This window comes from Choloepus didactylus, chromosome 19, assembly GCF_015220235.1.
Source record: "Choloepus didactylus isolate mChoDid1 chromosome 19, mChoDid1.pri, whole genome shotgun sequence".
Taxonomy (NCBI): Eukaryota; Metazoa; Chordata; class Mammalia; order Pilosa; family Megalonychidae; genus Choloepus; species Choloepus didactylus.
Window position 1 is genome coordinate 11,834,039 of NC_051325.1, and position 12,121 is coordinate 11,846,159.

A 12,121-nucleotide genomic window follows, 5' to 3' on the forward strand; every position below is an offset into this window, starting at 1 on the left:
AAACTGCCACCTCTGATGGGCTTAAATAGCATTTTAACACGTTTGAATTTTCTGTTCGAGGTGCATTTTCAGATACAAAATAAACACTCCCCCACTCCCATCAAGACATGTTCCTGGGAGTCATATCTAAGATAGCAAGAGAGATTTATATTTCATGGCTAAAGCCACCATGTACCATAAATTTTCTTGAACTGGATTTCAAGAAGTTTCTTGATGGTGAGATTCCAAGTATTTTTTTGTAATTTTGGTTTTTTTTTTTTTCTATTTTTTTTTTTTCCCTGCCTGTTTGTTTTAAATTCATCATCTATAGCAGGGGTTGAAAACTATGGTCCCTGCCAGACCCTGCCTACCACCTGTTTTTGTAAATAAACTTTTATTGGAACATAGCCATGCCCACTTATTTAAGGATTGCCTATGCCTGCTTTTGGGTTACGTTGGAAGAGTTGAGGAGCTGGGGCAGACTGTTTGGTCCATAAAACCCAAAATATTTGCTATCTGAGCCTTTATAGAAAAACATTTCCAGAATCCCATCATATAAGCATAAAAGTCAATTTCAAATAAAAGCCGACTTCTCATAATCACTTGTTAATGCGTTGCTTTCATTCGCACTCTAAGTTCAATACACGAGTTCACTGTTCTCTCCAGCTCTTCTTTCTTGTTTATCCTTGAGCTTTGGTCCATGATATTCTAAACATGGACTATCCTGCCTGTCCCAAAATGACTGATATTCTGCCCAGCCTACAAAGTTCACCTTCCTGATGAATTAGGAATTAGTATGACTAACCTATAGTTCCAACATTCTGTCTACATTTGCAATATTCTCTTGCCCAAAGCATATAGAAATGTATTTTGTACATGTCTAAACCCTTCTATACCCATTTGTACATTTGTGTCTTGGCATGTCTTTTTTAAATTGGTATATCCTTTGACTTTAATCAAGTGAATTTAATTTCACATTTTACCATGTGCAAGGTACACTGCAGGATGATTCATGCTCTGAACCTGGTATATCATTCGGTGCCTTTAAGGGCACTCTGAAGTGGATATTACTAAGCTTACTCTACAAATGACAGAAGCAAGGTTCAGAAAGGTTAGATTATTTGTTCAGGTTTACAAAGCTGGCAGGTGACAGAGCCAGAAGTTAAAGCTAGAGCCTCACTCCCAATTGCCTACAAAACGACTTCATTTACATCACATCACCAGGGAATAATAAAGCATATTTCTAAAACATTTTGCACACTTCTGTGCCATCTTGATTAGATCACATGGGACATAAGTTAACATCTTCTGGATGAGTCTGCTTCATAACTATTAATATAAGTTATTTTATGTTATTGAGGTGTAGAAGAATCTGAATCTGTAATATGTTAATACATCATTCCCCAATGTCTTTGAAATCCTGGATCAACCCCATTCTGACGGAAGAAAGAGGATCCATTGTACCTTTTTGCTGTTATTTCATTCTTTACCTCCACCCCTCCCCCCATACAGAAAAGCTTGTGTGTAAAGCAGAACCAAACTGATTGAAGGGCAGGATTGTACCCTGGTGAAGAAGATAGATTTTGGAGGGACACAGCTGTAAAGTGCAATCTCATCCTGTCAAATATTAGCTGCACAACAGACACTGTGGGCCTCGGCTGTCTCTTTTGCCCAGTGGGTTTGATGGCATGCACAGTAGGAAAAAAAGAACGTGCAGCAAATGCATTGGGCACATAGGAAGCATCCGAGAAATGGGATTTATTGTCATTAGATGACTGAGGATATGCTTTCCCTTGGCTGCTTGGAGATCATTCAGATGAACTTTCTCAGTTCTTGGAGATACTGCCAAGACCTCCAAACAAGAAGTGGTGATTATTTGCATGCTTTGCATTCTTCTCACCTAGCTTCTTTACTGCATATGAGCAGAACATTTCCTGCCCTGGCTGGCATCTCTAGTGCCAAGTATCATTCACTCTAGGTGTTCAGTATGGGTGTCTGATGAAGATTTGTTGTTGCTGTTGATCGACACTTGACTTCTTCTCTTTAGATCCCCATCTTGAAGTCACCGCTGACCACAGGCACAGATAATGACTGGTCCTTGCTCCCAGCGAGACATAGCTCCCCACTGGGCTGCCTGGGTAACAAGCAGGTGACCACAGTTTTAATAATGTGCTAGTGGCAAGGACAAATGTGAGGGCACCAACATCTCATTTTGCTGATATGGCTTTATATGGTGCACCAGCAGAATCATGGCTCTGTGCTCAGGGATGAAGGACTGCTCCTTAGAAGTTTGATTGGGAACCTCCCAGGTTTCTTCAAAAAAGGAACTGGGACAGGATCAGATATGAGAATGGGCTCAATGTTCTGCCAAACCTTCCTGGGGAACGGAACATGGTCTTTTCTCTGAGTGGTTCTGTAAAGTATAAAATGAACTCTTGAGGGAATGGTAGTTCTGGGGAAGCAAATTTCAGCTTGGCCTCAGGAGGCACTTTGGAACAAGCTCTCTTTTCCAGAAAGTAGATCTCCCAAACAGACCATAGAGCTCTCGAGTGAGGACATTTAGAAGGAAATGTTGAGGGAAGGCCTCTTTTGACTCTGAAGTCCTCTTATTCTAAGACTTTGCAAAAGTCCCAAAGCCTAAGACTCACAGTGCTCCTGGCAAGGTTTTCCGAAGCACTACTGCCAGGCTCAGGTGTGTGCAGGAATCACTTGGGGTCCTGGTCAAAAGCAGCTTGTGGTCAGTAGGTCTGGGGTGGGGCCTGGAATCTGCATTCTAACAAGCTACCAGGTGGCCAGGGGCTGCCCACCCAGCATTGCACCTCCAGCCTCAAGGTATTTAAGGACATTTGGATTAGGAAGGGTTAACAAGCAATCCTGACTACCTACCCACCCCCAGCTGAAGGCCAGAGGTTGGCACCCGTGTACACAAGGGGTTCTTCTGCCTTGCTTCCACCCCACCTATGTGTTCAGCTTCTAACCAAGGTTACTATATAATTTATCATCCAACCCAAGACGCTTTTGGCATGAAAAGAGGCACTTTTAATAATTAAGCTGGAAATTAAACTGGAACTGAGATGTTTCCTATAAGACCCTCTCCTGAGATTTTTTTTTAAATTTCTAATATAAAATTCATGGTCTTACACCTTCCTTGGTTCCTAAAACAGGATCACTTGTTTTCCCCTTGTTTTGTGGATAAAGGAAGTATCCTGGGAAACGTGTCCAAAGGGAAATAGGACAAGAAGCAAAAAACTGTTCAAACGGTAAATAAACTATTTAGGCTTGGATGTGTATTCATGAGTCACAGGGGTAGGAAGAGGAACTTAACTGCTCTGGGTCGGTAAACCACAAACCCTCTGAATCAATAGGATTCAGTTTGCTGTTCTAATAATGGCAAACACCAAGGTGTACCACAGTGGGTGGAAGGGGTTTCCTTCCTTTTTTTCTTTGTACAATATTTGAGCATAGCATTACGTTCATTCAGAGGAGGCAGGAGGATTTGCTGCTTCACTCTCAGGGCCATGGGAGGGTGGTTCCTGCATTTAGCTCGAGATAGGGGTCTTTGAACAGGACAGGGGCCCCTTGCCAGCCATTCTTTTGTTGCATTTAGCCGTGAATCCACCGCAGACCCTCACACAGCGGATGCTTGCTTTTTTGGGTGTGTTTCTGCATTTTGTCTACTCACAACAACCCAGGAGGCTGGCAGCACTTCAGTATAACCAAGGAAGAGGAGGTTTTCCAACTTCCTGGGAGGCCCCAGGTTGAAGCTGGGAGTTGAACCCGTGCATTCTGAGCTCCCACGTCATTGCTCATGTGTGTTAGAGCATCACTTCAAAAGCACGGGAAGCTGCAACCACCTTCCCCCGGCCCATCCACTGTCATCTTGCAGATGAGGAAACAGCCAGAGGATTTCGGGTTTTGCTGTAGATGTAACACACCAAAGAGGAATGCAGCAGAAAGAGAAGCCTGTTTTTAAATTTCCGGATTTATGTTCCTCCTATTCCACAGAGCTGCCTCCAAAGTATTCACACACACCCAGGGGTAGAAGGGGCTACTGACCTCACCCTCCCTAGGAGTGGAGGCGACAGTGCACGAGAATCGCCACCACTCTCACCCCCAACATGTGCAGGTGTTCTTGCATGTGCACTAAAGTGTGAGTGTGAGAGAGTGACCGTGCATGTGTGTATGCGTGAGCACATGTGTGCGTATGTGTGAGTGCATGAATGCACATGTGCTTTGAGTGGAGAAAGGCACTGAGCTGAGAACTTAGTTTACTGCACTTAATCAACACAGGTTTGAGGTAAAGATTATGATCTGCACTTTTCTGATGATAAAGCCTACAGCACAGAAAGATAGGTCTGCAGAAATCCTACTGATCTGGCATTGGAGAACGGCATGCTCTTTTTTTTTTTTTTAATAGAGAAGTTGTGGGTTTACAGAAAAATGCATGAAATACAGGATTTCCATATATTATTGCCACCTTGCATTGGTGTGGTGCATTTGTTACAATTGAGGAAAACACATCTTTATAATTGTACTATTAACTATTTCCATGGTTTAACTAAGAGTTCACTGTTTGTGTCACACAGTTCCATGGATTTTTTTTTTATCACCTATTACTATATATGCATTCTAACATTTCCTCTTTTAATGACATTTGGAAATATGTTTCAGTTCTGTTGATTATGCTGTGCTACTATCACACTATCCATTACCAAAACTTTTCCATGCCATATAACCTCGTAAAACTCCATGGAACTCTTGTGGGAGAACCAAAGTGGCAAAGAGCAAATAATGTCCGAGCATCACAGTATGATGAAGATAGCTTTGACCTCCGAGGACCCCTGAATAAATCTTGAGGATATCCTAGATTTGTCTTACTTCTAGCATCATCGGTCTGTGGTAATTTTTAAAATGCAGATTTCCCTATGAGGTATTAAAGAGTCATCAGTCACTGACACTTCAACGTGAATGTAACTTGTAGGTCATTTTCTAAGGAAGCACTGCTAGGGGGAGAGGACAGGATGATACTGAGGAAGAAGAGGGTGCTTTTCTTCCACCCAGCCTGGGGCCGGGTTGCTGAGTTCTCCAGGCCTGATCCCTCTGAAGTTGCCTCTGATCCTCAAGCTCTTCTTTGTCAGCTTACATTTAATAAGCGCTATTCTAACTCTCATAGAACAACTCCAGTCCAGCCTTCCCCCTTTCCACATTGCAGTTCACTCTTGAAGCTCAAATTACCTGTGATACTGGTGATTTATCAGGCGAGGGGTAGAATACAGGTGGTGTATCGTGAGGTCCATGCAGAAAGGGGCAACCACAGCAGTCATCTGAATACAGAGAATTTAATACACCTTGTTGGCATAGGCTTGTTGGCTGTGGTTGAAGAACTGAAAGGGCAAACGGGGGGCTCACAGAAGTAGTGGAAGCAGGTGCATCCCCTTGAGTTGGGGGTTGAAATGAAGAGGTTGTAATGATTACGACTTAGAAGCCCAGAGGAAAAGCTTCCCAGGCCTGGGACTCAGCACTCTGAAGAAGGGAAGTGGCTTGGGGAGTGTTGGAAACCTGCAAACAGGACTCTGTGGTGGCTATAGAAGGAATTTCCACTGCTGGAGTGAAGAAGCACTGCTCAGAGATGCTGAGAGCATCAGTGTGCCGGTTTGGATGTATTATGTCCCCCAGACACCATGTTCTTTGATGCAGTCTTGTGGGGACAGATGTATTAGTTGTTGATTGGGTTGGAATCCTTTGATTGAGTGTTTCATGGAGATGTGACTCAACTGTGGGTGAAATGCTTCATTGAATTATTTCCATGGAGATATGGACCCTGCCTATTCAGTGTGGATCTTGATTTAATCACTGGAGTCCTATGAAAGAGCTCACAAACAGAAGGAGCTCAGAGCACTGAGGGTGACATTTTGGAGACGGCCACCGAAAGCAGACTTTTGCTGACACTTTGGGGATGTTAGCCCAGTGTTTGCTCCAGAGAAGCTAAAAGAGGACAAAATGCCCAAGAGCAACATTTTGAAGAAAGCACAGGGGTTGAGAGAGGAGCTGGAATAAAACCTGGGATCAGCAGACACCTGCCACGTGCCTTCCCAGTTAACAGAGACTTTCCAGATGCCAATGGCCTTTTTCCAGTGAAGGAACCCTATTGTTGATGCTTTACCTTGGACACTTGATGGCCTTCAGACTGTAACTTTGCAACCAAATAACCCCTGTTTATAAAAGCCAATCCATTTCTGGTATTTTGCATAACAGCAGCATTAGCAAACCGAAACAATCAGGAAGCACTCAGGAGGGAAGGAGCAGGTCCCAGCTCCCTCCAGCCTTGAGGGGTCCCTCTAGTGCCCCATCTTGGCAGAGCCCGACAGGCCGCAGCTGGCTGAGCAGAGATGCAGTTTGCAGAGCCCCAGCCCCAGGCGGGGTATAGAAAGGTGGGTTTGGAGGCAAGAGTCAGTTATCTAATAATGGATCATATGCAATCCCTACTGTGATAAGTGCTAATCTTATTAGAGCCTTGTTGCGGTGCCAAGGACACTGCACTAGAGATGGCACGCTCTCTTGGGGCACCTCTGGAGCTTCTAAAGGGCAGTTACTTGTCTGATCTAAAATTGTCTCCCTGCCAGCCTCAGCACAGAGGCTGCAACAGTGGGCAAACTTCTATTGTGTCACCCACTCCAGCCTTCCTTAAATTAACCCGAAGGGGCTAAGATCCAGTGAGCCTGGGGGAAGCAGGATTCCTGGGGGTGGTAGGACCAATTACAGCCCCACGTACTTGCCCATTTAAATAGTTGCCCCTTTCTGTAAAGGACGGGGAGGGGCTAGCCTCTGACGCTTCAGGAGAGCTCCCCACACCTCAGCTTCTGCTCCAAGGCCTTCACAGTTGGGTGCTGGGCTGTAGGGAACAAGGGGGAAAGGAAACAACAAGCTTTCAATAAAACTGAATTTAATAATTTAAAAAAAAAAACAAAAAAAAAACAAGCTGGCCAGGACTGAATTTAATGGGAAGGATTTCAGAGCTACCTTTAAAAAAATTTAAAATTGTTCTCCCTCTCTCTTTATCTCTCTATGATCTGACCCAATCAAATTCACCCCTCATCTTCGTTTTACCCTTAATGCATCTTAAAAGACAGCTCCCATTCTTTATTGATTCTTCTCACCTCCCAAAGGGTTAAATAATGGACTGAACTGACCCCTGGGATTAGGGCTTGAAGTGTCAGTTTGCTGGTCTAACGCGCCCTCTGGTGGTGGGAACCATTCACTGCTGTCTCATAGAACTAGCTCGGGCAGTTTGGCTGCACTAAGGACTTTTTTCAAAACAACCACAACAACGTATAAATGTATAACGCCAAAATATAACAAAACAAACTATAGAAATACAAATGGCATCATTTCTATGGGCAAAAAAATGTGTCTCCGTTTAACAAACAAACAAACAACACCACAGGTCCTGTCACTCCAATTTTTTTATTAGAATTTGCATGTATTTCTGGTTGTTTTATTAATGCCTCAACTTCCAGGCTCCCTGTTGTAATATTTTGCTACTAACATAGTTTTGGTTACAGAGATAAAATCACTTTGAAGATTGAGGTAAAGCAATGGGGGGATAATGACCTACAGTTTAAGATGAATGCTTCTTATTGTTCCACGTAACATGCTTCCTTTTTCCTGTCAGCCCAAGGATATTTTATGGATAATTGAAAAGACTGAAATTCAGTAATCTGAAGGTTAAAAAGTCTGTGTAAATTCCTACAGGTTATAAGCACTTGAGAGATAAGGCCAGGATCCTCAGGTTATCCTATGATACAGTATTTGTCTGGAATCATCTTCTAAGTCCCCTCCTCTTTCTTCATGATTCTGTCCTGGGAAAATCAGTGGCTTTCCTCTTCAAATGGGAGAGCAGAACGGAAGTGGACTGAGTGCCAACGTCCCAGAGATTGAGAGCTCAAAGAATTGAAAGCAAAGTTCTGGATTAAATCCCAGTCTGAGCATTCATCAGTCTTTGAATTGGGTTATCCTTAATTACCCCTCTGACCCGTGGTTTCCTCAGCTGCAAAATAAAGACGGGGGCTTCCTCATAAGGGAATCGTGACAATTCAAGAGGACAGAGCCCCAGTAGTCCTCCACCCAGTTCCTAGCAGGTAGGAGTCTCATCTGATTTTAGTTACCGTTTAATGCTTTGTGCCTGAGAACTGAAACCAACGTGCGACAAAAATAACTTATCAACTTGATCCGGGAAATTTCTGCCCCTGGAAAAAATAAGGCTATGAACTAAGCTTATTTGTCAATCCTAACACTATTTCATCAATGTCCATTTCAAGACCCTTGTCTTGCTGTGTCCACCAATCTGTAACTGATAAGGTAAAATTCTCGGCCCAATTTCCAAAGTGCTCCTCACCTTCCAAACCCGCCTGAAGGATCACACCTTTCCTAAGCCCCAGTAAATATCCTTTCCTGACTTTCCCCTTGGGAGATGCTACTAAGACTGTTCGTAGCGTGCGCTCCTCCCTTTTTGTAGTAACTGTAATAAACTTCATTTGTCTGGATCACAGGTTTTTCCTAGGTGTGTTTATGGGTACCCTACAGTAGACTTACTAACACATAGCAAACCCCATTAAACAGCTGTTGCCTTCCTTGAACTTTATTGCAGGGATCGTGAGATATTACAACTTGGGCCTCTGATTCACACAGGACCCTATTTCTATGACTTACCAACTCTGTGCCTATTTTAATTTCCTTGTTGTTAAAGCAAGTATCACACAATGGGTTGGCTTAATGGGATTTTATTGGCTCACAGTTTTGAGGCTAGGAGAAGTCCCAATCAAGGCATCATCGAGGCGATGCTTTCTTCCCAAAGACTGCTGTTCTGGGGCTGGCTGCTGGCGATCCTTGGTGTGAGATTCTCTGCTACATGGCAATGGACATGGCGGCCTCTCCTGGCCTCTCCCTTCTGTTCTGGGTTGCATTGACTTTCAGCTTTGGCTGCTCCCTCTGTGTGTGTGTGTGTGTGTGTGTGTGTGTGTGTGTGTGTGTGTGTGTGTGTGTGTGTGTGTGTGTGTGTGCACATTTCCTCTCACTGTGACCTTCCCCATAAGTCTTTCAGTAATAGGATTAAACCCATCCTGGGCCACACCTTATCTGAAGTAACCTCATCAAAAGGTCCTGTTTACCAGGGTTCACACCCACATGAATGGATTAAGTTTAAGAACATGTTTTTCTTGGGTACAGAGCTCCAAACCACCATGGCTTGGTAAATTTACTGAGACCTTCAAAGTTTAGTTCCTTCTCTGTAAAACGGGGATCAGTATAGTCCCCACCTTATATATATATATATATATATATATATATATATTATGAAGACAAAAAAACTGAAATTATTTGGTACATAGTACATGGTCAGATATGTTTGTTATTCCTCAAAATTAACTTTCTACCTTGGAGTGTAACTAACCCCAAAGGAAGTAGGGCCGTTTCAGTGAACTTTGGCCCTCTTTGTTGTTCCTGGAGTTTTGCTATGAAGATACAGCCGAAGACTCTAATCTAGTTCTGGGTTAATTTATACCCAACCCGGGACAAAAGACCCCTGAGCCTTGATTCGCCCAGGGAGTGAGCAGCAAGATATGAATGAGCACAAATAAGTGGGAACACTGACCTGAAGAAGAAAGGGCCAATTATGAATCCGAGTTTCCCCAGGAAAATAAAGCTGCCAGGTAAATTCATAGGGTGTGGCAGACACAGCCCTTGGCAGCACCATTTAATCCTCCTGCAAAAGAAAGGCAACCCATTCCAGAGCCTGAAACCATCTGGGTCCAGGAGAATGGCTGGGCCTCGGAATAGCTGGGCTGCTGCTCATTTAAACAGAGCATGTGTTCCTGGGAGATACTGCATTCTCCACAGTGAGCCTTGCACTTTAGAATTCTGCCCTTCCTTTCTTAATTCCTGAATGCACAATTTATGTGTGACTGCTTGGCAAGGACTCACTTGCCAATATTCTTGGATTCCTGGCTTGAGGTTATGAGATCTAACTTTAATGTAAATTCACCGAACTGGCTGTCAAGTAGCAAGTTAAGAGAATGCAAACCAAACCAGCAGGCTGTCTATGGGGATTTTACCCAAAGTCCCATAGTCACAGCTGGGCCAAGATAATTCTGGTATTCTCTCCTGTGAATTAATAAGCCAAGTCCAGGGGATACCCTTTGCTTCTCAAACCAACACTAAAACCTACAAACAACAGAGAGCCATGCCTGGCAGATATTTTCCGGGAGGTTCATCAGAAGGTGTTTAATAATTGAGAAAGAAAGCAAGGATGCAAAAAAGAAAGAAAGAAAATGAAGGAAGGAAGGAAGGAAGGAAGGAAGGATGGAAGGAAGGAAGGAAGGAAGAGAGAACCAGACCTGGAGATTGATTAAAGAAAACCTTTAGAGTTTCTCAATGGGTGTATCTGATTCTTAAAGAAAATTGGCAATTTGCAGTCACAGGATCAAAGGATGTTTTTGCTCTAGGATCTCTGCTAAAAACAGGTTTTCCAGGAGAAACAAAAAGTCCCCCTAAAGCTCCTTTCCAATAAACCCATTCAGTGAATCAGGCACTGAGAATTTTCAGATTCCCCATGAAACGCAAAGCAATTATCTTGGATTAGCAGGAGATCAGAAACAGCTTTCCTCAAGTATTGTTTTCTAAACCCAGAGGGCTGGTGAAATTATTATCTGGAAATAATTCCCATAGCCCTGAAACTGGTAACATTTATTCAAACTGGGGAGAAACGATATAAGATCATGATAGAGCATACCTGTCTTTAATAGCAGGACATAGTTTCAATGGACTTTTCTGATGTTTGTTTTAATTTCAGAAAAATGCACAAAGAACCCAAAAAGAGGGCTCTGCCTTAGCCCTTGGGTAACTTTGCAGAGCCAGGTGCATCAGGAAAAGGTTTTTACAAACTTAGGAACTGAACGATTGATGGCTCGAAACAGCTCAAGTACATCTGTTTACCTCAAATAGTTATGCTTCATATACCTCAGAAATACGGCACTGTTGAAAGGAGAGCATACAGAAGTTTAAAGTAAACTAAACTCATCCCTCTGAAAGACAGTCAAGGAGCAGTAATTGTTGGGCCAGATATTTAAAAAGTTAGTTATTTGATTTGGGGACATGCATTTCAATCAAACACCTATCTCACGTATATTTTACAAGATAAAATGAGATATGCAAGTGAAAGTCTTTAAGAATCATGAAGAACTGCAAAAAAAAAAAAAAAAAAAAAAAGAAAGTTAAGGTCATAGTCATTGCTAAATGTTTTCCAGGCCATAAAGCAGTCCAGATGATATGAAATTTTTCTTTTCCTCAAAAGTATACCATCTGCATGTTACTTTTGGTAAAAGTAGGGCCATTCAGCCTATGTTCTTACTTTAGAGCAGGCAATCATTTGATTCAGAAGCTGGACTTTTGACATCCAGTCTGATATGGAAAGGCTGGCGGGTGGTGTGCTGTATAAGGGTCTCCTTTCAGAGGTAGTGGAGAGATCCCCTAAAACTCAGCTGATTCTGAGTCAGTTCTCTGAATTCTCGGAATTGGTACAACGTTTATGTCTACTTGCTGCATTACCTTCTTTGCCTAGAAAATCTCACCTAAAAATCCCTTTCGTCTCAATAACAAAATTATCAGATCATTTTTATTATAGTACTTTCAAAAATTACACATTTGAGCAGGCAATGAAGACATTTGTTAGGTTTAGCCTGACCTGGCAATGGGATGCTGGTTTTTTTAGTACATGCAAACGCAGACGCTGTTCTATGGCGCCCCCAAGTGGACACAGACCGGTATGCCCACGGCACGCAGCACCATTTGACTTTTTGCAGGAAAAGTGAAGTATTCTGCCAGCTGTTGAGGATGGCCTAATTAACCGTTCAGAAGAAATTTGACTCATGCAGTGATCAAAAGGATCACAATATTGATGCTGTGTTTAAAAGCAATACCTGAAGCAGCCAACATTAGCACCAATTGGTGGAAATGGACTGAGACAAGGTCATGTTGGCATTTTCATCCACTGGTTCATGTAAACTAAATAAATTTGGATGCGGCAGATTCCTTATATAGCTCCTCCTTCCTAACTGATTGTGTTCTGACCGATGTGAACTTGTTTCTG